Source organism: Salvelinus sp. IW2-2015, linkage group LG7, assembly GCF_002910315.2.
Source record: "Salvelinus sp. IW2-2015 linkage group LG7, ASM291031v2, whole genome shotgun sequence".
Taxonomy (NCBI): domain Eukaryota; kingdom Metazoa; phylum Chordata; class Actinopteri; order Salmoniformes; family Salmonidae; genus Salvelinus; species Salvelinus sp. IW2-2015.
Genome location: NC_036847.1, coordinates 631,954 through 659,863, shown reverse-complemented (window position 1 = coordinate 659,863; position 27,910 = coordinate 631,954). Strand labels below are relative to the sequence as shown.

The following is a 27,910-nucleotide window of genomic DNA, read 5'->3' as shown; positions in this document are numbered from 1 at the left end:
AGTGTATGTTTGGTGTGACGTTGATGGAATATTCTGCTTAGCCTCAGAAAACTGGACACTTCAACGTTCCAATGAAARGTGTCTAGAACATTKATTTMGAATATTCTGAGAAAGTGGTAACCACGTTCTGGGTAAGTTCAGTTTGACATTAAGGGAATGGTCCCTTGGAAACAGTCCTTGCACTTCACTGGAACATTCATATGAAAATGTTAGGTAACGACCTAATGAGTCTTATGTACACACAAAAAATACCTTGAAGTCGTCAGCCACTCAGCCTTGTTATAAAAAACAGAAGGTGGAATTAGCGTTGTTTGGCAATGCATTCTGTGTGTGGTCTAATCAATGTTATGGTCTAATCAATGTTAGAAAGATAGCTAGCTGTGCTAATGTTTCTATTGTTGTAGAAAGCCCTTGCTGATGCTAGCCAGATGGCRACAACTAGCTAGCAAGATGAAAAATAAACAATTAAAATTCACTCTCCATAATCACATACGGTCCATACATACTCAGCAAAAAAAGAAACGTCCTCTCACTGTCAACTGCGTTTATTTTCAGCAAACTTAACTTGTGTAAATATTTGTATGAACATAAAAAGATTCAACAAATGAGACAAACTGAACATTTCTGGGGGGAATGGCCCTAGCCCTCACCCTCCGATCCAAAAGGTCCCAGACGTGCTCAATGGGATTGAGATCCGGGCTCTTTGCTAGCCATGGCAGAACACTGACATTCCTGTCTTGTAGGAAATCAGGCATACTGCTCGTTCTGTGCGTGGTGGCATTGTTATGCTGGAGGGTCATGTCAGGATGAGCCTGCAGGAAGGGTACCACATGAGGGAGGAGGACGTCTTCCCTGTAACGCACAGCGTTGAGATTGCCTGCAATGACAACACGCTCAGTCCGATGATGCTCTGACACACCGCCCCAGACCATGACGGACCCTCCACCTCCAAATCGATCCTGCTCCAGAGTACAGGCCTCGGTGTAACGCTCATTCCTTCAACGATAATCATGAATCCAACCATCACCCCTGGTGAGACAAAACCGCGACTCGTCAGTGAAGAGCACTTTTTGCCAGTCCTGTCTGGTCCAGRGATGGTGGGTTTGTGCCATTAGGCAACGTTGTTGCCGGTGATGTCTGGTGAGGACCTGCCTTACGACAGGCCTACAAGCCCTCAGTCCAGCCTCTCTCAGCCTATTGCGGACAGTCTGAGCACTGATGGAAGGATTGTGCGTTCCTGGTGTAACTCGGGCAGTTGTTGTTGCCATCCTGTACCTGTCTCGCAGGTGTGATGTTCGGATGTACCGATCCTGTGCAGGTTTTGTTTCACCTGTCTCTTATACACATCTAGATGTGTATAAGAGACAGGTGTAACTCGGGCAGGTGTGATGTTCGGATGTACCGATCCTGTGCAGGTGTTGTTACACGTGGTCTGCCACTGCGAGGATGATCAGCTGTCCGTCCTGTCTCCCTGTAGCGCTGTCTTAGGCATCTCACAGTACGGACATTGCAATTTATTGCCCTGGCCACATCTGCAGTGCTCATACCTCCTTTCAGCATGCTTAAGGCACATTCACGCAGATGAGCAGGGACCCTGGGCATCTTTCTTTTGGTGTTTTTCAGAGTCAGGAGAAAGGCCTCTTTAGCTCTAACTGTGACCTTAATTGCCTACCGTCTGTAAGCTGTTAGTGTCTTAAGACCGTTCCACAGGTGCATGTTCATTATTTGTTTATGGTTCATTGAACAAGCATGGGAAACAGTGTTTAAAGCCTTTACAATGAAGATCTGTGAAGTTATTTGGATTTTTACGAATTATCTTTGAAAGACAGAGTCCTGAAAAAGGAATGTTGCTTTTTTTGCCGAGTTTACATTTTTAGCTAGCTGGCTAACATTAGCAAACCTTTTTGCATGATTCACTAGCTAGCGAGCCGTTGTTCTAGCTAGGTAAAGWAAAGACACTGCATTGACTCTCAGCAACCAGCTACAGGTAGCTGCTTCATGGAAACAAGTATAATSAATTCTAATGTTACAAGCTACAGTGGCCAGATAGCTAGRTTAGTAAAGCATGTAGTGTTGTGTGCATTGTGGTGCACTTACCACCCAATTTGTTTCATATGAAGTGCGTGTGACTGCCTTGCTCAGTTAGCAAGTGAACGGTAGCTAGCTAGCTAATAAGGTAGTGCACATTATCAAACCTAACAAAAGAAAATCCTTCTTCAAGCACAAAACTCCTTAGCTAGACATAAAAGAGAGTGTCAGAGCATCATCAGACTGAGCGTGTTGTCATTGCAGGCAATCTCTTGCTCTAGAAAAAAATATGTATTATGCAGCTTTATTGTTTTAGTTAGAACATTTCTGATGAAAAGGGTGGATTAGACCAAAAAAGGGCCCTATTTCTTTTCCATTTTTCTTTTCATTCCTGTTGGCTCCTCCACATGGAGGTTAGCGCGCTCTGATTGGCTGAAAGTCAAGTTGTCGACCACTGCCGAGCATTGGGATTCTACAAGTAGAAACGGCAGTTTCATCATTACCAGGTCAGGTACACAGAAGGTATGTCTTTTGTTCTAGCAAGGGAAGGAACAGCCTCCTACTTTGATAATTTTGTAATGCACACACACACACATTATATAGAATTTGTATGATGCAACATCATACTATATAATTACAAGAATGAAACACTTATAAATATACAATAACTCCAATCCCATTATTGGAAATCATCATTTGAGGCATAATATTTGGGATTCTCTGTGGCAGTGTTGAATTCCAACATGCCATAATAGAATGTAGTAAACACATGAYCTCTTGGCAWCAACATTCAGCCTCCATTTTGTCAGGTGTGAGAAAAAGCGGATTTTCAAGCCATCTGGCTACTGAATCATCCACAAACCACAGGGACCCACTTTGGCTGTGTAGTGGAGGGCAAATCGTGAAATCTCCTTTTTTTGATAGGCTATATTCCAAAATAGCATTTCAGTACCGGTACTATTCAACAATTCAAAAAAGACAGTCTATTTCAGGAAGTCTTTGTGATGACTCTTGAGTTTTAAAGTGAATATCAGAGTGAATATGACAGTGAGAACTGACATCACTTAGTTATTCATAGATGTGTGTGCATTGTGTGTTCTTGTCACAGCCATATTTAGCAAGATGCAGAGAGAGGGGAATTTTTCCCAAACTGCTCCAGCTTAATCAAAATACTGTATATACACAGTACCTATAGATTCATCAGTAATAACAGCTAGGTGTACACTGGCAATGTGATCTGACCAGGTACAACTCTGAGCCCTATACTGTATGTGTGTGGTATATGGGTCACGGTGAATTACAATGTCAGCTGTGTGAGATGGCAATGGGCTACCAACCAATACGGCTCTCCACGTCTCCCATMTTATTACTACTGGTTAGAGACAACAGAGTTCAGGAAAGACTTACCGATTTAAATGTAACGACATGCATAAACTATACATTATTATTCCAAGCAACGGTAGTGCACTCGGATTTTCCCGTTCACCTTTCTGCCTAACATAATTACTTGCCATTGAAAATACAACTAGCTATAATACACCCATACCCGAGTAAATCGTATTTTGTTGTCAATAAAAAAACAAAAAAACATGTTGGTCCAAGCGCCATTACATGGGTAGTGTAGGGATAGCAACTTGCAGGATGCCACTAGTTGTGGTAGTTGATACAGGACTGAGAGAGAAAGCGGTTGTCTGTGTATGCCGACTAAATATTTAACTGGTGTGACCCAGTGACTGTTTGCGTTCTCTAAAAGTGGTCCAAGCCACCTCTTGAGAGCATGATGTGACTGAGGCAACATTACATGTACTGTAGTGTGGCCTACATGCACAAGTAAGGGACCGTCAGAGTGCTAAAACTCACTAATAATCCAACCTCTCATTAGAGTAAAGAGATGACTGTTATAAGGTTTGAAAACACCTAAAGGGGTCTACAGACAATACGCAAACAGGGCCGACGGAGTGTTGCGCTAATTACTGTATGTCTATGTCCAGGTTTGGAGGAGCATCTGTGTGGGCTGGTGAGACAATACGAGAACCCTTACGACCCTTCAATACGGTTGTTTTCAAGCAAAAAACAACAGCTGGAGGGAGATATCACCAAATTTGACCACCGATACTGATAAGAAACATGGAGAAAGATTCGGGACCAGTAGGTTCGCAATCTGAAAAGGGTTGACGGAGATGAGGAGTGGAGCTGTCACTGGTGTGTGTGTGTGTGTGTGTGTGCCACTACTTATCAGACAACTGGATTGACTTTGTGTTCTTGTGAAACATCGTCAGACAGACACCAACATGCCAGATACGGAATGTAATCATCATGCAGCCGAGTCCTTTTGTACAGTTTGTGTGTTTGTGATTTTATGTCTGACATTATGCAGCGGGAGAATGACTTAAAGAAACGGCAGCAGGAGTCCCAGAAACAGCAACAGTGTCCAGCAAATGTCGTCTATGACATCATGGATTCCTGCTGAATAACGTCTCCCGTTTGTCAGGGAATTGATGTACTTTCACAGGGCCATCGTTCAGTACTGTGTGTCCACTCCGTCTGCTCTCAAGTGAGACAGAGCCCTCRGTCTGARGCCAAAAACAGTTGTTGTGTTCTTTTTGTTTTGGTTGGTAATTTACTGTTTTTTTTTCTTCATGTTTCTTATACTTATGTCCTCATTCAGGGACGGCAGGGTAGTTGGAGTGTTGGACTAGTAACCGAAAGGTTGCAAGTTCAAATCCCTGAGCTGACAAGGTACAAATCTGTCGTTCTGCCCCTGAACAGGCCGTCGTTGAAAATAAGAATTTGTTCATAACTGACTTGCCTAGTTAAATACAGGGTAAAATAAAAAAATATATTCAAAAAAATTCACATGTTACTGGTGTTTACTTTGTGTATTTTCTGTTATTTAATCACACTTTTCACTTGTGTATTATATTGTGTTTAACATTGCACTTTTTTCCTCTTGTGATAGATAAACATCTAAAAAGGTCTGAAAATGTATGTGTCCGGGTAATTTTTGGTTAATATTACTGTTTTGAATCAGTCAATCAGTAGACTTGTACTGCTTTGTACATGACCTATGTACAGTGGCTTGCAAAAGTATTCACCACRCTTGCCATTTTTACTATTTTGTTGCCTTACAACCTAGAACTAAAATTGATTTTTGGGAGGGTGGTATCATTCGATTTACACAACATGCCTACCACTTTGAAGATGCAAAATATTTGTTTCACACAAGAAATTAGACAAAAAAGCAGAAAACTTGAGCATGCATAACTATTCACCCCCCTAAAGTCAATACTTTGTAGAGCCACCTTTAGCAGCAATTACAGCTGCAAGTCTCTTGTCGTATGTCTCTATAAGCCTGGCACATCTAGCCACTGGGACTTTTGCCCATTCTTCAGTGCAAAACTGCTCCAGCTCCTTCAAGTTGGATGGTTCCGCTGGTGGACAGCAATCTTTAAGGCATACCACAGATTCTCAATTGGATTGAGGTCTGGGCTTTGACTAGCCCATTCCAAGACATATAAATGTTTCCCCTTAAACCACTCGAGTGTTGCTTTAGCAGTATGCTTAGGCTCATTGTCCTGCTGGAAGGTGAACCTCCATCCCAGTCTCAAATTTCTGGAAGACTGAAACAGGTTTCCCTCAAGAATTTCCCTGTATTTAGAGCCATCCATCATTCCTTCAATTCTGACCAGTTTCTTAGTCCCTCCCGATGGAAAACAACCCCACAGCATGATGCTGCCACCATCATGCTTCACTGGATGGTGTTCGAGGTGATGAGAGGTGTTGGGTTTGCACCAGACATAGCGTTTTCCTTGATGGCCAAAAAGCTAAATTTTTGTCTCATCTGACCAGAGTACCTTCTTCCAAATGTTTGGCAGTCTCCCACATGCCTTTTGGCGAACACCAAACGTTTTCGCATATTTTTTTCTTTAAGCAATGCCTTTTTTTCTGCCCACTCTTCCGTAAAGCCCAGCTCTGTGGAGTTTACAGCTTAAAGTGYTCCTATGGACAGGTACTCCAATCTCCGCTGTGGAGCTTTGCAGCTCCTTCAGGGTTATCTTTGGTATCTTTGTTGCCTCTCTCATTAATGCCCTCCTTGCCTGGTCCGTGAGTGTTGGTGGGCGGCCCTCTCTTGGCAGGTTTGTTGTGGTGCCATTTTCTTTCCATTTTTTAATAATGGATTTAATGGTGATCCGTGGGATGTTCATTTCTGATATTCTTTTTAACCCAACCCTGATCTGTACTTCTCCACAACTTTGTCCCTGACCTGTTTGGCGAGCTCCTTGGTCCTCATGGTGCCGCTTGCTTTGTGGTGCCGCTTGCTTAGTGGTGTTGCAGACTCTGGGGCCTTTCAGAACAGCTGTATATATACTGAGATCATGTGACAGATCATGTGACACTTAGATTGCACACAGATGGACTTTATTTGACTAATTATGTGACTTCTGAAGGTAATCCAGATCTTATTTAAGGGCTTCATAGCAAAGGGGGTGAATACATATGCACACACCACTTTTCCGTTTTTTATTTTAGAATTTTTTTTAACAAGTAATTTTTTCACTTCACTTCACCAATTTGGACTATTTTGTGTATGTCCATTAAATTAAATCCAAATAAAAATCAATTTAAATTACAGGTTGTATTGCAACAAAATAGGAAAAACGCCAAGGGGGATGAATACTTTTGCAAGGCACTGTAGATGAGGTTAATGTCTCAAGGGTCTAGCCTTATTGTCTACAGCTGGACAGCCATTCTCATTGTGTTTGGGTCCCCGGCAAGCACTCTGGTCTTGGTAGCGGCAGCTGGCCTGCAATAAGTTAGGAGCCGAACATTCTTTGTGAGAAGATTCCTGCATCTCCCGACCATATGAGCCCTACGTCGATCTTGGTGAAGCAGTACCTTGCATTGCAGACTCTAATCAGGACCATTGAGAAAAAAAAAACTTTTCGTTGTAGTAATCACTTCCTGAGGTTGCCGGAGCTCGGATGCGAACATGTTTTCCGTCGTCAGCTCCTAAACAAAACGGATTATTCCAACAATCCCCAAAATCTCTGGCAATGTCTGCCCATTGTGCCACGGAGGGCTAAGCAATAACATCCTCTTCAGGACATGCCAGATAAACTTCCGTGTCGATGGCCGAAACTCTTGAGATTACTACCTTATAACTCGCTGATACTTTGACGTGTGTTGCTCCTCGCCAAAAACCGAAGGGTCACAGACAGGCTTTCTGCAGCACTTACGGGCAAGCTGTGAGTTGTCTTGTGCGAGATGTGAGGGGCAAGCCGCTGAAGCAAGTCGTCAAATCTGGCAACCGACATTCAAGTCTGTTCCAAATGTCTTTCCTCGTCAATGCTTCGCATAGGTTGGGCGAGAGCCAAGTGTTCTCCATCTTCCCCTCTTGTAGTGTTCTGTGGACAAACTCGCCATTTTCTCAGTCTTTCTTTCTTCTCCTCCTAAGTAGTAATAGCAGTTCAAGCTCTGAATGTTCGAGCTCTATAGATTGCAATTAAAAAAGAGACATGCTTGTTCTGTGGCTATAAAGTAGTGTCTTAAAGCATAGAATACCAGACTAGCCTGACATCTAGCTTGCATTTGTAAACAGGCATATAACACCAGATCTAGAGGTTCAAACGTCGTCACTAACTAGAGTCAAAAAGAGTGCCTCGGTCCCTCTTGCTTGGTAAGCTACTCTGACTCCACAAGCCCCCTAGTGGATATACACTACAGAAGGCGGACTTCCTCTCTGGGTGGAATGCAATGAAAGGACTCCGCTGCCCCTCCCAAAAAATGACTCCACCCACGTGCACACATGCATGTAGATCAACAGAATAGAGCTTGAAGCCGCCTTAAACCATCACCTCGCTGACTGTCATTCTTCTACATACATACATACATACATACATACATACATACATACATACATACATACATACATACATACATACATACATACATACATACATACATACATACATACATACATACATACATACATACATACATACATATGAGAATGCTGTTCATTGACTACAGCTCAGAGTTCAACACCATAGTGTCCTCAAAGCTCCCCACTAAGCTAAGGACCCTGGGACTTAACACCTCCCTCTGCAAGTGGATCATTGACTTCCTGACGGGCTGCCCCCAGGTGGTAAGGGTCGGCAACAACACGTCTGCCATGCTGATCCTCAACACTGGGGCCCCTCAGGGGTGTGTGATTAGTCTCCTCCTGTACTCCCTGTTCACCCACGACTTCAAGGCCAAACACGTTTCCAACATCATCATTAAGTTTGCTGAAGACACAACAGTGGTAGGCCTGATTACCGACAACGATGAGACAGCCTATAGGGAGGAGGTCAGAGACCTGGCAGTGTGGTSCCGGGACAACAACCTCTCCCTCAATGTGAGCAAGACAAAGGAGCTGATCATGGACTACAGGAAAAGGCAGGCCGAACAGGCCCCCATTAACATCGACGGAGCTGTAGTGGAGCGGGTCAAGAGTTTCAAGTTCCTTGGTGTCCACATCACCAATGAACTATGATGGTCCAAACATACCAAGACAGTCATGAAGAGGGCACGACAACCTTTTCCCCCTCAGGAGACTGAAAAGATTTATCATGGGTCCCCAGATCCTCAAAAAAGTTATACAGCTGCACCATCGAGATCATCCTGACCGGTTGCATCACCACCTGGTCTGTCAACTGCTCTGCATCTGACTGTAAGGCACTACAGAGTGTAGTGAGTACAGCCCAGTACATCACTGGGACCAAGCTTCCTGCCATCCAGGACCTATATACTTGGCGGTGTCAACGGAAAGCCCGGAAAATTGTCAAAGACTCCAGTCACCCAAGTCATAGACTGTTCTCTCTGCTATCGCACAGCAAGCGGTACCGGAGCACCAAGTCTAGGACCAAAATGGTCCTTAACAGCTTCAACCCCCAAGCCATAAGACTGCTGAACAATTAATCAAAATGACCCCCCCATTTATTTTTACACTGCTGCTACTCGCTGTTTATTATCTCTACGTAGTCACTTTACCCCTACCTACATGTACAAATTACCTCGACAAACTTGTATCCCGGCACATTGACTTGGTACCAGTACCCGTACCCCCTGTATATAGCCTGGTTATTGTTAGTTTATTGTTACTTTTTTATAATTTGTTAATCTAGTTTATTGGGTAAATATGTCTTAACTCTTTCTTGAAACTGCATTGTTGGTTAAGTAAGTCAGCATTTCACGGTAAGGTCTACCTACACCTGTTGTATTCGGCGGTGTGTGTGACTAATAAAGTTGGATATGATTTGAACCCCAAAACACCTCAAGAACTCTGCCTTCAACAGAAGAGGCAATGAAGACACCTGCTGTGTGTGGCGCGTACCTTGCAAACCAATCAAATGGATGTATTCTTAGAGTATGGAAGCAAGTTTATCTTACATTTCCCCAAAGTATGTAGAAGCACCTCAAGTTCCTTTCACACAGTGATCTCCCTCCCATAGGCCTGCTGTGACCTGTAGAGCTGGTTACCAGGAGCTGAGGAAATGCTAACTTGGCACAACTTTCCATACAGTGACCTTCTAGTGTCTTTGGTATTTTTTGAAGGGTCTATGTGTATTTCTATACAGTCTATACTGTGTATTTACACGTTTTAAATGATTAAGAACTAGATATTGCTCATCCTAGTTACATGATTATCCAGATTTAATTAATAGCTTGTTTTTAAAATCAGAAAATAACCCCTGATTTGCTTTGATTGTACACTACAACGGRAGCAGCATTGGTTCTCCATAATCAAGCACTCACAGACAATATATTTCCCTCAGAATGTATAGCAGTTGCAACATGTAGAATGTAGGCAGACACTCACACACCAAGAGACAAAGACAGGTGAAATATTTACTCTATGTCTGGTGACATCTGATACCTTGAATCGACTTCTTCCTGTTTATAGTCTGGGGAGCTTCCACTCATTGTCTGATACACACACACACGCGCGCAAACACACACATACACACACACACCCAGCCAACCATCTGCCACTCTTAACCCCTGCTGGTTTGGAGTGTGTATGCGTGGGGGGAGATTGTATGTGTCTTGTACCAGATATATTTATCAGCTTAGTACAACTGACCTGAGGAGAACATTAGCAGCATAAAACAGTGGATATTTTCTATGTAAATTACTGAGCATCACTGCAACAAAGACAGAATAGATGCTAGTGCAGTAGACAAGGTTAAAGTCGCACTCCAGTCTCCTTTTCACCTCATTTAACACCTGATTTACTTAACAAAAGCCATATCTCAATAGGTGGTCCAGGTGTCCTCATGACATGGCACAATTGGGGGGTGAGTGTATATTACTGTATTTATACAGAAGACATTGTTTTTCAACAGGAAAAGTTTAAAAAGAATAGCTGGAGTGCATCTTTATAAAGAAAAAGAACATGGAACAAATAGCTGACCCTGGAATATACAATTGATGTTTATTAGCTACCATTATTTAAATTTCTTGCCATTCTATAGGGACATACTATTGGGACATACTATTGGGACACTAAAACCTGTTTAACATGAGTGACCCCAGCACATTTTTTATGTTTTTACACGTACCAACAAATGGGTGTGATCATTCTACAGTGGTCCCTGCAGCATATACTCAAACTGGTGTGATTAGAACGCTTATTTGGAACGTCCAGTTTCAATTGACGCAACAATCAGCATTTGAGTTGGCCACACTGTTTTTTCACAGAAACATTTTGCASAAACACTGTCCTTACAAAGTTATGTCCAGAATGTGACCAGTTTATTTTTGGATACAATGTTCAGACATACACAGAAGTAGCTACAGCATAACACAATCATCCAAACCGGAAAGTCTAGGCTATATTTGTCCTAGCGCTAACTGAGTAATTGACCTAACACAAGCGGTCATATTTTTATAACTTTCGGCTGACAGAAATTGCAATATGAATTAGCTAATAGCAATTACTATTTATAATTAACCTCATTATAACATATTTGGTCTGACAGATGTTTACGTGACACACAGAATGATTAGTATAATGTCAACAAACATGGCGCCACGAATACACATAGCTTAGCATTAGCTCATTATAATCAGTACAACCTTCAAACAAGTATTTTACCCACATCATAGGTGTCCATTACAATCTATGCAATAATCGGAAGACACTATTTGTCACCTGTACTTGAAAACATGTGAATAAAAGTGTAAATACATTATGCTCCATACATACATACATAGAGTTGTTCTACCTTTAAAAGTTGTGTCATACTGCATCACACCTTGCGGGCTGCTGCAGAATTCTATGACACGTTATTTAATTGTCAGCCATTGTTGCCATTAATGCTAGTTAGTGCTAGTTTGACCACCAGAGGGCATCTTTGATAAGCATTTGACAGTTTTTAATATTGGCTGTACTTGAGAATTTAAAACCTTTTTTTGTAAGAACAAGGTGTATGGGATTGATTTAAAGAAATTTAGATAGAGTTTAGAAATTCCGTTAGGAAAATATGATGCTGTGAGCTGGGGGGAAGTGCAACTAAAATGTAGCTGATATGTACTGTACAGTAGTTGAAATAAACATCTGCATTTTGAAAGTATTTTTTATCGTTATTTCATTAACGGAAGCATAAAGATGTTGATAAACAGATACTGTGTAAAACTTTAGAGTACTTAAGTTGGGGGGATTTTCACACCTACAGTTGCCGGGCTATTAAACAGATTGGCTCTCGGAACTCATTAACTCCTCCTTCCCCTCGGACCGCTCTAAGATAGCGTATCTCATCACGCTGATGTCTGGGAGGGATCTCGCCTGGGCTACGGCAGTATGGGAACAACAGTCGGACATATGCTTCAGTCTGGAGGAGTTTGTGACGGAGGTAACGAACGGTTTTGATGCTCCATTGTCCGGGAGAGAGGCTGCCTGGAAGTTACTCCAGCTTCGGCAAGACTCGCGCAGTGCGGCAGYCTATGCGGTGGATTTCCGCACCTTGGCAGCTGAGAGTGCCTGGAACCTGGAAGCGCTGTTCGACATGTTCCTGCACGGAGTATCAGAGGAAGTAAAGGATGAGCTTGCAGCCTAGGAACAGACGGATCTTGACTCGCTCATCGCCTTGACCATTCGGATCGATGGGCGACTATGGGGATGAAGGAAGGAGAGAAGATTCGATTTCATTCGTCCTCCCAAGGATTCCACCTCGCCTCCGAGGCATCTCGGAAGTCCCTGACAGCTCCGTTGCTGAGAGAACCCGAGGCTACCCAAGTTCCCCCGAGAGTCTCCGAAGTCYGTTGATTCACCACTTCCCGAGCTGATGCAACTAGGTAGAGCTAGGCTGTCTCCAGCTGAATGGCTATACAGGCTTCACACTAAGAGTTGCCTGTATTGCGGGACTACTGGTCACTTCGTCTCCACTAAAAGACCAGGCTCACCGGTAGGAGCGAGTACTCTGGTGGACCATACAGAGAACTTTTCCTCTCCCCTTACTCACACCCCTTTTCATGCCATTTTGCTGTGGGGGAACCAGTCGAAATCTCTCCGGGTACTCATCAACTCTGTGGTGCGAGTAAGGGGAGAGGAATGCCTGCCCCGGGTCATCTTCCTTTTCAGTGCTCTGTGAGGATCATCCTTATGTTCCTACAGGAGCTTTTCAAGTATTCTCCACTTTATAAGTGTACATGGCCACTGTCTCAGTGTGTCATGTGGGAATTGACGGAACCTCAACGGAGGCTCACCCCCTGGTGGTGCGGTTCTTGAAAGGTGTAAGTTGTCTCAGACCTGTCTCTAAACCTATCGCGCCCAAATGAGACTTGGCACTGGTTTTGGAGGCACTGTGTGTGGCCCAGTTTGAGCCTCTGGAGTCGATGGATCTGAAAATATTCTCCTACAAAACATCCCTGCTCATGGCTTGGCGTCGGCTAAATGTGTGGAAGACCTCCATGCGTTATCCGCACAGCTTTCCTGTACTCAGTTCGACCCGGGCGACTCTAAGGTGAAGGTGATTCCAAATGCGGCCTTCGCCCTGAAAGTCATGGCTATGTCCTACAAGTTTTTATTTCCCTTTTCACATCCTCATTTTACTTCTGAAGAGCAACAGAGGTTACATGCCAAGAAGGTATACCCAAATGCGCTTCAGCCCAGCTTAAACAGAAAAGGGGTAATCCGGTGCTTGAAATCACAAAAACATTTCTTACCCCAGGATACTTCACCTGGTGACTATCTGGGAGAATGAAGAAAAAGAAGCACTCTGTTACTGCATAAATCTGATAGATTTATTGATGGGGCAAGTAAACAATCGGCTCACGTTTTGGCATGAATCGCCTTCATCATAGCCTTGAGTAGGATAAAATATGGGTGGCAACTATATACCCTCGCAGGGGAGTGTCCCACTCATCATGTCAATCAAACATGTCAATAATATCAATACTGTCAGTAGTAGCCAGTGTTGTGTTCAAGACCACCAAAAGCGAGACTGATTCAAGACCAAGACCGTAGCAAATTGAGTTCATATCGAGACCAAGACTGGAGGGGYGCGAGACCAYGTTAAGACCGAAACCAGAAAAATGCTAGTCCAATTCAAGACCATGATTGAAATTTTGTTAAATCACCATCATAATAAGAGTTCAAAATGTCCAGTATTTCTGTGTTCATATTTCAGAACTTATGGATTCTTTAGGCATTCAAAATAGTGAAAAAAATGCATGCTGATAGAAAATACAGCCACTCTATTATTATTATTATTATTTTTACAGTGGGGAACAATGGGCCTTCTACGCCTTCAGGGAAGGGTTTATGAGTTATAAAATTATGATAATAATAATAATGATAATTATATAATTATTGTCAATGATGTTCTGATTAKATTTTTTCAGTTTTTGTTGGAAAGGAAAGGGTTAACACTGAAGAGGAAGGTAGCGTTTGTTGTCAGCTAGTTTGCAGAGGCTGTAGCAGGTGTTATCAAKGAGGATGTTTTTGCTAATTTGTTAGCTTCTCTCTTTTCAAGAATAGCTTTCAACAAGAAGCTACGTTTCAAATCATCATCATCTGGTGAGCAGCGCAATTGCTGCTGTTAGCCAACTATTTGAAAAAAACTTGTGTGTGAAACATTGTTGCATTTAAAGTGGAACTGTCAATAGGTGTATTGGAGGCGAAGTCAGGTGCAGGAGAGCAGAGTAATAAATATAAATAAACAGGGGCACTTTTATTCTAGTTCCAAACATGAGAGCATACATAAAACAAACGCGCTCAATGAACCGGAACATAAAAGTAACGCCTAATCTAACACCACATAACATAAAAACAATTACACACAAAACATGCTGGGAAACAGAGGGTTAAATAGAAGTAGCTTGATTGGGAAATGAAAACCAGGTGTGTATGGAAACAAGACAAGACAAATGGATATATGAAAAATGGAGCGGCGATGGCTAGAAAGCCAGCGACGTCGATCGCCACCCGAACAAGGAGAGGAGCCGACTTCGACAGAAGTCGTGACAGGAACTGACAGCATTTTAGCAAGATGGAATCGTATTAATATCTGTTCATATACACCCCCAGGAAGAATCACACTTTTTAAACATTTTCTGACAAGCGACTACTTACATATGGTAATTCTTACATTTTCATAAATTCTTTAAATGTTTGGTAATTACGTATACTAACGCATTTGTGAAAATTCTATAGCAATATAGAGGCGGAAAGTGTCTTTGCGTATGGACAATTAATAGACACTGCAGTAAATAAAACCGAATAAAAATATCTGTCTTGTCCACGACCAGTATACACAGACCGGTGCTCTATAGCCAATCAGAGCTACAGTATTCCTTCATACAAACAGGCCATTTGCCACACGGGCCTGCCATCTTTAACTTTGAACTGAACTATGTGTTTATAGGCAGTTACAACTATGCAACTTTAGATCATTAAAACACATTCACCAAAAGCCACAAAATACCCCTGAATAGATTTCTGCAAATATGTAAACACCACTGGAGTCCTCTTACATTTGGGAACTTTACAGTCCTGTTGATCAAACAACCATGAAAAGGTAGTCTCTCTCTCCCTCAGTTTTGCACATCAACAACAGCAACATCAACAACTAATGCTTGCCAGAGCAAGATGATCTAAATTCTAACAAAGGAATATTAGAAAAACCCTCTCAAACTTTTTCAGTTATTTGACCGTCAAAATTCCACTGAGAAACTATGGGGAATTGTAGCCTCCTCATCCTTCTGCAGTTTTCCTGCCAATGCATGCTTGTCTCAACCAAGCACCCAAGCTAACTAGCTAATGTTGGCTAGCTAGCTACTTCCAGACACAAATGAGAGAACATCTCACTCTGACCATTTTATTCACCATAGCAGAGCTGGTTAGGCTGTTTACATGTTATCTAGAGTGTTCTTGACTAACTATTACTATTTTGTTTAGTTTTACTGACACCGGCCTTAGACCGCTGCGCCACTCAGGAGCCCCAGCCTTAGTTACATTAGTCCGTTTTTGTCCAGAATATTGAGTCATTGAAACCGAAACAGTGCATCCCGAATGGAGGCAACAAACAATGTACCAGGTCAGCTGTGATTTACAACCTGATAGCAATCTTTTTTGGACTACTAAGACATGTCTTGGTGAATTATATTAATCATGCAATGAACTGCATCCATCTATTCTGCCAACAATGCCTTAGTGTACGTCATGGAACGTTGAGTCAAATTGAACCTATTTTTAAAACCTCTTATAAAGTTGGCTTTGTACCATAAACTGGGAATTCGATTTTTTTGACTGGTATTATGATTATTTATTTTTTTCATATCTGCAAAATAGATAAACCGCTGTCAGTTCCACTTTAAACTTTAGGTCAGTGGTTACGTTTTTGTGCTAAACGTGAAATGTTTTTCTGCAATGGGAAGTAATAGTTGTAAATTTCGATTGGGAAATACCTAATGGTTGTGTTTTTGTATTCTTATGATTGGGACCTACTGGCTTATTATCTCCGAGTGAATGGACTGCTTATCCTTTAACATCATGCTGTATCCTTTAACATCATGCCGTTCCTGGAGAAGTGGATATATGCAAAAGAATGGCGAAAAATGTGTGAAAAATCCTGTATATTAAAAATTAGTTTTCGTATATATTTCAGGTTTTCACTCTCAAAACCACTTTTTGATATATCGAAAGAATACAATAATGTGATGGTCTAAGTCTACAACAATGCTTAAACCACATCAATCTGATTGGGTGGGCCTGATAGGGCCTGGCTCACCAGTGAGTGGGCCTCTGTCCACCCAGACCCATCCTTGTCTACACCCCTGATGCAAACAGCGCATGATGACAATTGCACATCACAAATAGCCTACTAATCAACACTTAGGACTAACCTTTTTAAATGCCTGGTTTGCATACCCATTGTTGGCTTAGTTAGCATTACCCTACCGGCTACCGATGTCATTCATCTGTGAGCTACGCCATGACAAAACCAGTTGAGAGCTGCACACTTTTTCTGCCTGCAGATTATATTCCGCTGAAACTAGGCTGTGTGTGGCACGCATGTGAGTATACTTTGTGCATGATTTCTCTATTGTACTACATAATTGATAAAACGTTTACCTCCACTACTCTACTATGATAATCATCCGTAGGATTTAAAAAGTGAGCATACGAGGTGCCCACTGAAAAATAAAGTGGGTATCCGGCGTATAACTGCATATAGACTACACTACACCACTGGCCCTTTGTGTTATAAAGTGCACTCTCCGATATGAGTGCCCTGGTAATACGGTTGCTGTTCTTTCAGAATCATGAACCTGTCACACACTGAAGGCCTATAGGTTCGCCACTGCACAAACATGTCTATCTATCATAGAAATAAAGACTGTTAAGGAATGTATTAATGTTTCAAGAAATAAGTGAATATACACTGCTCATAAAAATAAAGGGAACACTAAAATAACACATCCTAGATCTGAATGAATTAAATATTCTTATTAAATACTTTTTTCTTTACATAGTTGAATGTGCTGACAACAAAATCACAAAAATATTATCAATGGAAATCAAATTTATCAACCCATGGAGGTCTGGATTTGGAGTCACACTCAAAWTTAAAGTGGAAAACCACACTACAGGCTGATCCAACTTTGATGTAATGTCCTTAAAACAAGTAAAAATGAGGCTCAGTAGTGTGTGTGGCCTCCACGTGCCTGTATGACCTCCCTACAACGCCTGGGCATGCTCCTGATGAGGTGGCGGATGGTCTCCTGAGGCATCTCCTCCCAGACCTGGACAAAAGCATCCGCCAACTCCTGGACAGTCTGTGGTGCAACGTGGCGTTGGTGGATGGAGCGAAACATGATGTCCCAGGTGTGCTCAATTGGATTCAGGTCTGGGGAACGGGCGGGCCAGTCCATAGCATCAATGCCTTCCTCTTGCAGGAACTGCTGACACACTCCAGCCACATGAGGTCTAGCATTGTCTTGCATTAGCAGGAACCCAGGGCCAACCGCACCAGCATATGGTCTCAAAAGGGGTCTGAGGATCTCATCTCGGTACCTAATGGCAGTCAGGCTACCTCTGGCGAGCACATGGAGGGCTGTGCGGCCCCCCAAAGAAATGCTACCCCACACCATGACTGACCCACCGCCAAACCGGTCATGCTGGAGGATGTTGCAGGCAGCAGAACGTTCTCCACGGCGTCTCCAGACTCTGTCACGTGCTCAGTGTGAACCTGCTTTCATCTGTGAAGAGCACAGGGCGCCAGTGGCGAATTTGCCAATCTTGGTGTTCTCTGGCAAATGCCAAACATCCTGCACGGTGTTGGGCTGTAAGCACAACCCCACCTGTGGACGTCGGGCCCTCATACCACCCTCATGGAGTCTGTTCCTGACCGTTTGAGCAGACACATGCACATTTGTGGCCTGCTGGAGGTCATTTTGCAGGGCTCCGGCAGTGCTCCTCCTGCTCAAAGGCGGAGTAGCGGTCCTGCTGCTGGGTTGTTGCCCTCCTACGGGCTCCTCCACGTCTCCTGATGTACTGGCCTGTCTCCTGGTAGCGCCTCCATGCTCTGGACACTACGCTGACAGACACAGCAAACCTTCTTGCCACAGCTTGCATTGATGAGCCATCCTGGATGAGCTGCACTACCTGAGCCACTTGTGTGGGTTGAGACTCCATCTCATGCTAACACTAGAGTGAAAGCACCGCCAGCATTCAAAAGTGACCAAAACATCAGCCAGGAAGCATAGGAACTGAGAAGTGGTCTGTGGTCACCACCTGCAGAACCACTCCTTTATTGGGGGTGTCTTGCTAATTGCCTATAATTTCCACCTGTTGTCTATTCCATTTGCACAACAGCATGTGAAATTTATTGTCAATCAGTGTTGCTTCCTAAGTGGACAGTTTGATTTCACAGAAGTGTGATTGACTTGGAGTTACATTGTGTTGCTTAAGTGTTCCCTTTATTTTTTTGAGCAGTGTATTTGGCCTGGGGAAGCGGTTTTCTGCGCTGACTGAATGAAAGCTGGTAATTATAATTTTTTTACTCAGCTTGTCTCGGCTGGTCTAGGGAATAAATTACTTGTCCTCACTGTCAGAGACCGAGTCAAGAACGAGTACAAATGTATCCAACACAAGGCCGAGACACTCAGAGGCCGAGTACTACAACACTGGTAGTAGCAACTACACAGGTTATTCAAGCAAGAGCATGATCATCACTCAAGATTCATTCAGACCCTTTTGGCTCGAGCGATCTAAGCAGTCAATCCAAAGTGCCTCTCTCTAGCAATTTCCTCACTATATTGCCAGTTCTAGAGGAAAGAATTTCAAGGTAGAGGCTGGGCCCTGATTGGCATTCACGTAATGCCGTGCAATTGCAAAGTACAGTGCCTTGCAAAAGTATTCATCCCTCTTGGCGTTTTTCCTATTTGGTTGCATTACAACCTGTAATTTAAATGGATTTATTTGGATTCCATGTAATGGACATACACAAAATAGTCAACATTGGTGAAGTGAAATGAAAAAAATTACTTGTTTCAGAAAAAATTAAAATAATCACCTGTATGCAATCTAGGTGTCACATGATCTGTCACATGATCTCAGTATATATACACCTGTTCTGAAAGACCCCAGTGTCTGCAACACCACTAAGCAAGGGCCACCACCAAGCAAGCGGCACCATGAAGACCAAGGTCCAAGCTCTCCAAAAAGGTCAGGGACAGGTCAGGGACAAAGTTGTGGAGAAGTACAGATCAGGGTTGGACTTTAAGAAAATAACCAAAACTTTGAACATCCCCGGAGCACCATTAAATCATTATTAAAAAATGGAAAGAATATGGCACCACAATAAACCTGCCAGAGAGGGCCGCCCACCAACACTCACGGACCAGGCATGGAGGGCATTAATCAGAGAGGCAACAAAGAGACCAAAGAAAACCCTGAAGGAGCTGCAAAGCTCCACAGCGGAGATTGGAGTAGCTGTCCATAGAACCACTTTAAGCCATACATTCCACAGAGCTAGGCTTTACTGAAGAGTGGCCAGAAAAAAGCCATTGCTTAAAGAAAAAAATAAGCAAACACGTTTGTTGTTCGCCAAAATGCATGTGGGAGACTCCCCAAACATATGGAAGAAGGTACTCTGGTCAGATAAGCCTAAAATTTWGCTTTTTGGCCATCAAGGAAAACGCTGTCTGGCGCAAACCAACACCTCTCATCACCTCGAGAACACCATCCCAACAGTGAAAGCATGCTGGTGGTAGCATCATGCTCTGGGGATGTTTTTCATCGGCAGGGACTAAGAAACTGGTCAGAATGAAAGGAATGATGGATTGCGCCTTATACAGGGAAATTCTTGAGGGAAACCTGTTTCAGTCTTCCAGAGATTTGAGACTGGGACAGAGGTTCACCTTCCATCAGGACAATGACCCTAAGCATACTGCCAAAGCAATACTCCAGTGGTTTAAGGGGAAACATTTAAATGTCTTGGAATGGCCTAGTCAAAGCCCAGACCTCAATCCAATTGAGAATCTGTGGTATGACTTAAAGATTGCTGTACACCAGTGGAACCCATCCAATTTGAAGGAGCTGGAGCAGTTTTGCACTGAAGAATGGGCAAAAATCCCAGTGGCTAGATGTGCCAGGCTTATAGAGACATACGCCAAGAGACTTGCAGCTATAATTGCTGCTAAAGGTGGCTCTACAAAGTGTTGACTTTGGGTGGATGTACACTCAAGTTTTCTGCTTTTTTGTCTTATTTCTTGTTTGTTTCACCCCCKAAAATATTTTGCTCTTCAAAGTGGTAGGCATGTTGTGTAAAACAAATGATACAACCCCCCAAATTTTGGGGGGGAATTCCAGGTTTTAAGGCAAGAAATAGGAAAAATGCCAAGGGGGTGAATCATTTTGCAAGCCACTGTACATATTTTTGGTGCGGATAGGTTTTTCGTGTTAGGTTTTTTGTGTTCGGCWGTTCTTAATTTGAGTGAGCGTTTCCTCTGACCAATGTAAAGAAGCCCACAAGGGCATTTGAGCATGTCAACAACGTGTTGTACTACAATTCATGATGTTTTTTTATCTTGTATTCTTTACCCAAACATGGGTGATAGAATACTTTTGTGTCACTTGAGTTAGAAAAATGTGTACAATGACCGCAGCCGTAGAAACCATAAGGGGAACCAGGTGCAATATTTGGGAGTACACTGTGCATGATGTTGCAACCCCTCCTAAAGCATATCAGGCAATGGAGGCTGCTGAAGGGAGGATAGCTCATAATAATGTCTGGAACAGAGCGAATGGAATGGCATCAAACACATGGAAACCATGTGTTTGATTTATTTAATACCATTCCACTGATTCCGCTCCAGCCATTACCACAAGCCCATCCTCCCCAATTAAGGTGCCACTGACTGCCTGTGATCAGGGGAGGGTTACATGCTGACCAGACCGCTCATGCCCGTGCGTCCGAGCGCATGTTGATTTTGTCTACCCACACCAGAAGTGATAAGGACACGCAGGTTGAAATATCAAAACGAACTCTGAACCAACTTTATTCATTTGGGGACAGGTCAAAAAGCATAAAAAAATGTATGGCAATWTAGCTAGCTAGCTTGCTGTTGCTAGCTAATTTGTCCTGGGATATAAACATTGGGTTGTTATTTTACCTCAAATGCACAAGGTCCTCTACTCCGACAATTAATCCACAGATAAAAGGGTAAACCGAGTTCGTTATTCGTAATCTCTTCTCCTTCAGGCTTCTTCTTCTTCTTTGGACTTTATATGGTGGTTGGCAACCAACTTTAAGGTGCATTACCACTAAGGACAGGACTGGAGTGTGGACCTCAGTTCATCTTTCAATCACCCACGTGGGTATATGCTCCTAAAAACCAATGAGGAGATGGGAGAGGTGGAAATTGCAGCACGTCAAGAGTCACAAATAGAACCAAGTTCTATTTTAGCGCATGGCCAAACAGACACTCAGATTTCAGCTTTAGTCTCAAAATCATTTGATTTGCTGCAGTTTCGCCTTAGTCTAAGGAATTGACCAGTAGGAATATTGCATTTGAAAGGTTTAGGATGATTTCTAATATACCTTAGAACTGTATTCTTACTGAGAGGTTTGAGAAAAATAGTAGTTTCAAGCATATCGCTGCCACCTTAAAAATAGTGAGGTCCAGGAAATTGAACAGGTTACATGCCGTGTGTCTGGTGCGAGCTTTCTTTAACAGACCCGGGATATCCACTTATGTGACCAACTTTTTGCCTGTTTTGCTAATCCAGCTCGCGGCAGGGCGCTCTCTAAACAGAGTCTCTCTCACTGGATCGTGGAGGCATATAGCAGCAAGGGTTACCTAGCGGTGTACACGCCCACTCCACAAAGGTTCTGGCAGCGTCTTGGGCATTGTTTAAAGGGTTAACTATAGGGGCTATTTGTGCTGCGGTGAGTTGGGCATCACTACACTTTTGTCAGGTTTTATGCTTATGGCTGGGGCAGGGAAATGTCACTAGGGAGAACTATGTGCACAATACCCAGACTGCTGCATCTGGCGGGGTCAGATCTGGGTGGTCTGCCATGGGCAGTTTCATTTAGCATATGTTGGGTTGGGGTGTGATTATATTTCCATGTAGTATGTTCTACCGAAGTTGACTGACTGAAAGGGAACTCCTCTTTCTATTCTGGTTAGAGTCAGTTTGCGCTGTTCTGTGAAGGGAGTAGTACACAGCGCTGCACGAGATCTTCAGTTTCTTGGCAATTTCTCGCATGGAATAGCCTTCATTTCTCAGAASAAGAATAGACTGACGAGTTTCAGAAGAAAATACTTTGTTTCTGGCCATTTTGAACCTGTAATCGAACCCAGAAATGCTGATGCTCCAGATACTCAATTAGTCTAAATAAGGCCAGTTTTTTTGCTTATTTATTCASCACAACAGTTTTCAGCTGTGCTAACATAATTTCAAAAGGGTTTTCTAATGATCAATTAGCCTTTTAAAATGATAAACTTGGATTAGCTAACACAATGTGCCATTGGAAACACAGGTACAGCTCCCGCTCAGCCCAGTCAAAACTGTTCCTGCTCTGGCACCCCAATGGTGGAACAAACTCCCCCACGACGCCAGGTCAGCGGAATCAATCACCACCTTCCGGAGACACCTGAAACCCCACCTCTTTAAGGATACCTAGGATAGGATAAAGTAATCCTTCTAACCCCCCCCCCCCTTAGAGTTAGATGCACTATTGTAAAGTGGTTGTTCCACTGGACATCATAAGGTGAATGCACCAACTTGTAAGTCGCTCTGGATAAGAGCGTCTGCTAAATGACTTAAATGTAAATGTAAATGTAAGGTATGATGGTTGCTGATAATGGGCCTCTGTACGCCTATTGAGATATCCATTAAAAATCAGCCGTTTCCAGCTACAATAGTCATTACAACATTAACAATGTCTACACTCTATTTCTGATCAATTTGATGTTATTTAAAGCACAAAAAACACGCTTTTCTTTCAAAAACAAGGACATTTCTAAGTGACCCAAAACTTTTGAACGGTAGTGTACATATTACCTCTATTACCTCGACTATTACCTCTGCCCCCGCACATTGACTCTGTACTGGTACCACCTGTATATAGCCTCACTACTGTTATTTTACTGCTGCTCTTTAACTATTTGTTATTTTATATTTACCATTTTTTACTTAACACTTATCTTTCTTAAAACTGCATTGTTGGTTAAGGGCTTGTAAGTAAGGCCTACACTTGTTTATTCAGCGCATGTGACAAATACAATTTGATTTGAAACACAAGCAATGGACATTGGGCCAGTGCAAATCTGTCCTTTGGTCTGATGAGTCCAAATATAATATTTTTGGTTCCAACCGCGTGTCTTTGTTAGAAGCAGAGTAGGTGTCTGTAGTTCCATGTGTAGTTCCCATCGTGAAGCATTGAGGAGGAAGTGTGATGGTGTGGGGGTGCTTTGCTGTTGACACTGTCGGGATTCATTTAGAATTAAAGCACACTTAACCAGCATGGCTACCACAGCATTCTGCAGCGATACGCCATCCCATCTGGTTTGTGCTTAGTGGACTATCATTTGTTTTTCGACAGAACAATGACTCAACACACCTCCAGGCTGTATAAAGCTATTTGAGCCAAGAAGGAGAGTGATGGAGTGCTCAGCACATGTGGGAACTCCTTCAAGACTGTTGGGAAAGCATTCCAGGTGATACCTCATGAAGCTGGTTGAGACAATGCCAAGATTTTGCAAAGTTGTTATCAAGGCAAAGGGTGGCTACTTAAAATAATCTAAAATATAAAATATATTTTGATTTGTTTAACACTTTTTTGGTTACTACATGATTCCATATGTGTTATTTCATAGTTGATGTCTTCACTATTATTCTACAATGTAGAAAATGGTCAAAAAAAAGATAAACCCTTGAATGAGTAAGTGTGTCCAAACTTTTGACTGGTACTGTATATTTTTTAAGCTTAATTATCCAGATACCTTGCTAAAATACACAAAATAAATTTTCCCATTTTTTCTTCTGTCCCTACTAAAAGCTCGGCCAGCACAGGCATGCCGGATGAAAGAGGGAGAAAAGAGCTTTAAACCTTCCATTTAGAACAACAAATGGTGCCGACAGATAGGGCTGCCGTTCTTCTAGCTCATAGGAAACTTTGCAGTATTTCGTTTTTTGGTATTATTTCTTACATTATTATTTCTTACATTATTATTATTATTAACACATTATCATTGTGTTATTACATACAGCCGGGAATAACTTTTGAATATCAGAGTGGAGGTAACTCACCAGCATTACAACCAGGATACTGTATCTTAGTTCATGCCGCTCTGACATTGCTCACCCAAATATTTATATATGCTTAATTCCATTCCTTGACTTTACATTTGTGTGTTTTGTTGTAAAATTGGTAGATATTACTCGTTAGAAATTACGGCACTGTTAGAGCTAGAAACACAATCATTTTGCTACACCCACAATAACATCTGCTGAACATGTATATGTGAAAAATAACATTTGATTTGTAAAGAGTAAGCTGTGAGACAGAGGAGGGAGTTAGTACCCCATTCATAGATGCTAACCMCTTTAGCGCCTATTGACCATTGTGTCTTCTGACCGGGGGTGTTTTGTTAAGAGCCCCGACCCTTGCTCTAAATGTTAACTCGCATAGCATGCAGTACCGCTTTGGAAACATAAGGAACGTATCTTTCATTTCAGCGAGAAATTATTTTCAAAAACCAAAAAGGTTAAACTACTACACACCTTTATAGGGTTATGGTTCCCACATTGCCATATATCCATGTTACAGTGCTTGTTAACGGAAAACAGATGAAAGACAGGTGATTAGCACAAGTTGTCCATTCTATCTGCGTCTTCAAACACCTGTGCATAAAACGGAAGAGGGACACCACAAATGTGTTGTCAGTGAAAAATACTGTCAGCTGCAACTGTGTTAAAACATTGTACAGTAAGTGTGTATTTTGCTTTGTGAAATGATCATGATGTTAAATGAAAGTKTAGGGATTCAAGTTTATAGAACTGTACCGCAATTGAGAATCGATTCATGTTTAGATGGYGTGTTTGGCTGTTTTGGCTGCCAGCGCCAATTCAACTTTAAACAGTACATGTAAGGTCCTTGGACTATAAAGAGTAACGTTAGTCTCATTTAGTCCATTATTGGGCTAGGGGTTAGTAGACAGGCACAGCCAGAGATTTATGTATATATAGAGAGAGAGCAAGAGAGAGAGACGCTGTGCAGCCATACGGGATAACGTCCTTCAGCAATAGGCGAGTGTGTGAACAGATCAGCATTTAAAACAGCCATTCCCCTCTTCAAACACTGTCTCCGCACACAGACAAACACACACACACACACACTCAGACAAGTTGCTTCGTTATCTCACAAACGCACACGCAATCTGCTCAGCCATCACACACACGCACAGCACAACACATCACAGTTCAATATCACCACAGATCTGCAGAAGCACGGATTCAATCAGTATTTCAACTTAATATCGCACAGAAATATTCTCCCCCTCTCCCTTGCTCTATCCGTCTATCATCCCCCACCCCCACCAGCTAATCTCAGAAGCTAGGGCAACACTACACACAGGAGGAAAGGTACAGATTTACCTCAGTGGCGTTCCTGCTCCTCTCCCTCTCTTTAATTCCACAGAAATATTCCTAGCAGCATATATCCAAACAGGCTGAAATCTATGGGTCTTACTCCACCCAAAACCATCCATGGATCATCTAYTCATTCTTCTGTTAACATAGTGCTACCCTACTCCCCCGCTAGCTCATGCAGGCACACACAGCCAGCTATCGGCAGCTGCTTCCTTTCCTTCAAAGCTCTACAAGCAGAGCAAAGCAAATTAAAGGTCCAGCCCAGCTTAGAGCCTAAACCAATGTGAGCTATTCACACTCCAGCTCCTGTCTAAGGCTAATGGCTGCAGCCCCACAGCCCCCTGCATGCATGCCCCCGCCCACAGCAACTCCGATATCTTCTCTCTCCCTCTATTTCTCTGTTTCTCTGTTTCTGTCTCTATCTCCAGGGCCCTATAAAATCCATTAAATTTTTGGCCTGATTCCATTGAGTGTTTTCCCAAATTCCTTTAATTTTTCCAGGTTTCCATTTCCCTCTGGTTTTCCAGGTTTCCATTTCCCTCTGGTTTTCCAGGTTTCCATTTCCCTCTGGTTTTCCAGGTTTCCATTTCCCTCTGGTTTTCCAGGTTTCCATTTTCAAAATCATACTTTTTAAATAGAAAACAAAATAATTAAACCACATAAGGAGTCTACTTTGAGGACTGGGACTTTTTTTTTGAAATTTAGATTTTTGGGTGTAGTTACCCTTTAATTTCAGTGCACACCTAGCAATAGGCTGTGGTTTTGCTGTTTTTGAAGCTCTCTCTTTATCTCTAAATATCTCCCTCTTCCCCAAAACCCAAGCCTTCAACCCTTTCTCCCTCTCTCTCTTTTACACACATACACACACTCATGACTCTTACCAACACATGCTCCCTCCTGAAAAAACTAGGCATTCTCATCAGCCTCATGTAGGTATTGTAAAAGAGTGTAAATCAACACAACAAGTACTGAGCTATGGCAGGCGGTAAGGGATATTGTAATGGCTGAGGTATGGGGTTGGGTCTACACCCAAGGTAAGGGTTGGGGGCAGGGGGCAGGGGATAGGGTTGGGGGGTACTGCATAAGAGTATGATTGGTAATGAAGATGGGGTAAGGGCTGCTAGATGATGTAAGAGTATAGATGAATGTGAAGAGGGTGCTATAGCTATGGCTTTGGACTGAGAAGCTTGGACTGGGCCAAGAGGCAGGACTACAGAGAGGACAAGGGCAGGATTAGTGTTGAGAGATGCAGACCCAGAGTAAAGCTAGATAAGGCAGGCCCATTCCTGCATGGATATAGCCTGTTGCACAGGGTTCATCCAAGCTTGCCCACCAACCGTGTGAGCTGCACTCATGGCGACAGGACTACAGTTAACTTTGTTTACAGTTACCTTCAAATTCACACATTCAGAAGATTTTGCTGAAGTAGAGTATATTGTGATAAATTGCAAGCCACACTACCTGCCTAGAGAGTTTTCAGCTATACTTTTTGTGGCTGTTTATTTTCCACCACAGACAGATGCTGGCACTAAGACCGCACTCAGTCAGCTGTATAAGTAATAAGAAAACAAAAGCAAACAGGAAAGCACTGACCCAAAGGCGGCGTTCCTTAGTGCAAGACTTTAATGCAGGGAACTTTAAAAAAAATGCGATCACCTGTACTCCACAAACGAGACGCGTACAAAGCTCTCCCTCTCCTCCATTTGGTAATCCGATCACAACTCTATCCTCCCGATCCTGCTTACAAGATAAAGTTAAAGCAGGAACACCCAGTGACTCGGTCTATAAAAAAGTGGTCAGATGAAGCAGATGCTAATTACAGGACTGTTTTGCTAATTACAGACATGTTCCAGGGATTCTTCCGATGGCATTGAGGAGTACACCACATCAGTCACTGGCTTTATCAATAAGTGTATCGAGACGTCGTCCCCACAGTGACTGTACCCAAGCAGAAGCCATGGATTACAGGCAACATTCGTACTGAGCTAAAGGTAGAGCTGCCGCTTTCAAGGTGCGTGACTCTAACCCGGAAGCTTACAAGAAATCCCTGCTATATAGCCCTGCGACGAACCATCAAACAGGCAAAGCGTCAATACGGGGCTAAGATATGAATCATACTAAAACGGCCTCGAACATCGTCTTTATGTGGCAGGGCTTCAACTATTACAGCTGCAAAGGGAAGCACAGCGCGAGCTGCCCGTGACACGAGCCTACAGAACGGCTAAATTTCTGTGA

General features: G+C 42.8%; 1 protein-coding gene across 9 annotated transcripts in view; it reads right to left on the bottom strand.

The window, feature by feature from the left end:
• Window positions 1–27,910, bottom strand: part of LOC111966171 (membrane-associated guanylate kinase, WW and PDZ domain-containing protein 1-like) — a 142,790-nt gene that overhangs the window by 96,887 nt on the left and 17,993 nt on the right. Inside the window, exon 1 of one of the 9 annotated variants that reach the window (XM_023990592.2) lies at window positions 25,682–25,957. The exons of the other annotated variants lie outside the window; for them this stretch is intronic. The gene's annotated coding sequence lies outside the window, so the exon portion shown is untranslated. Of the gene's footprint in view, window positions 1–25,681; window positions 25,958–27,910 lie in introns of those variants that run through there. 9 annotated transcript variants of the gene reach the window in all.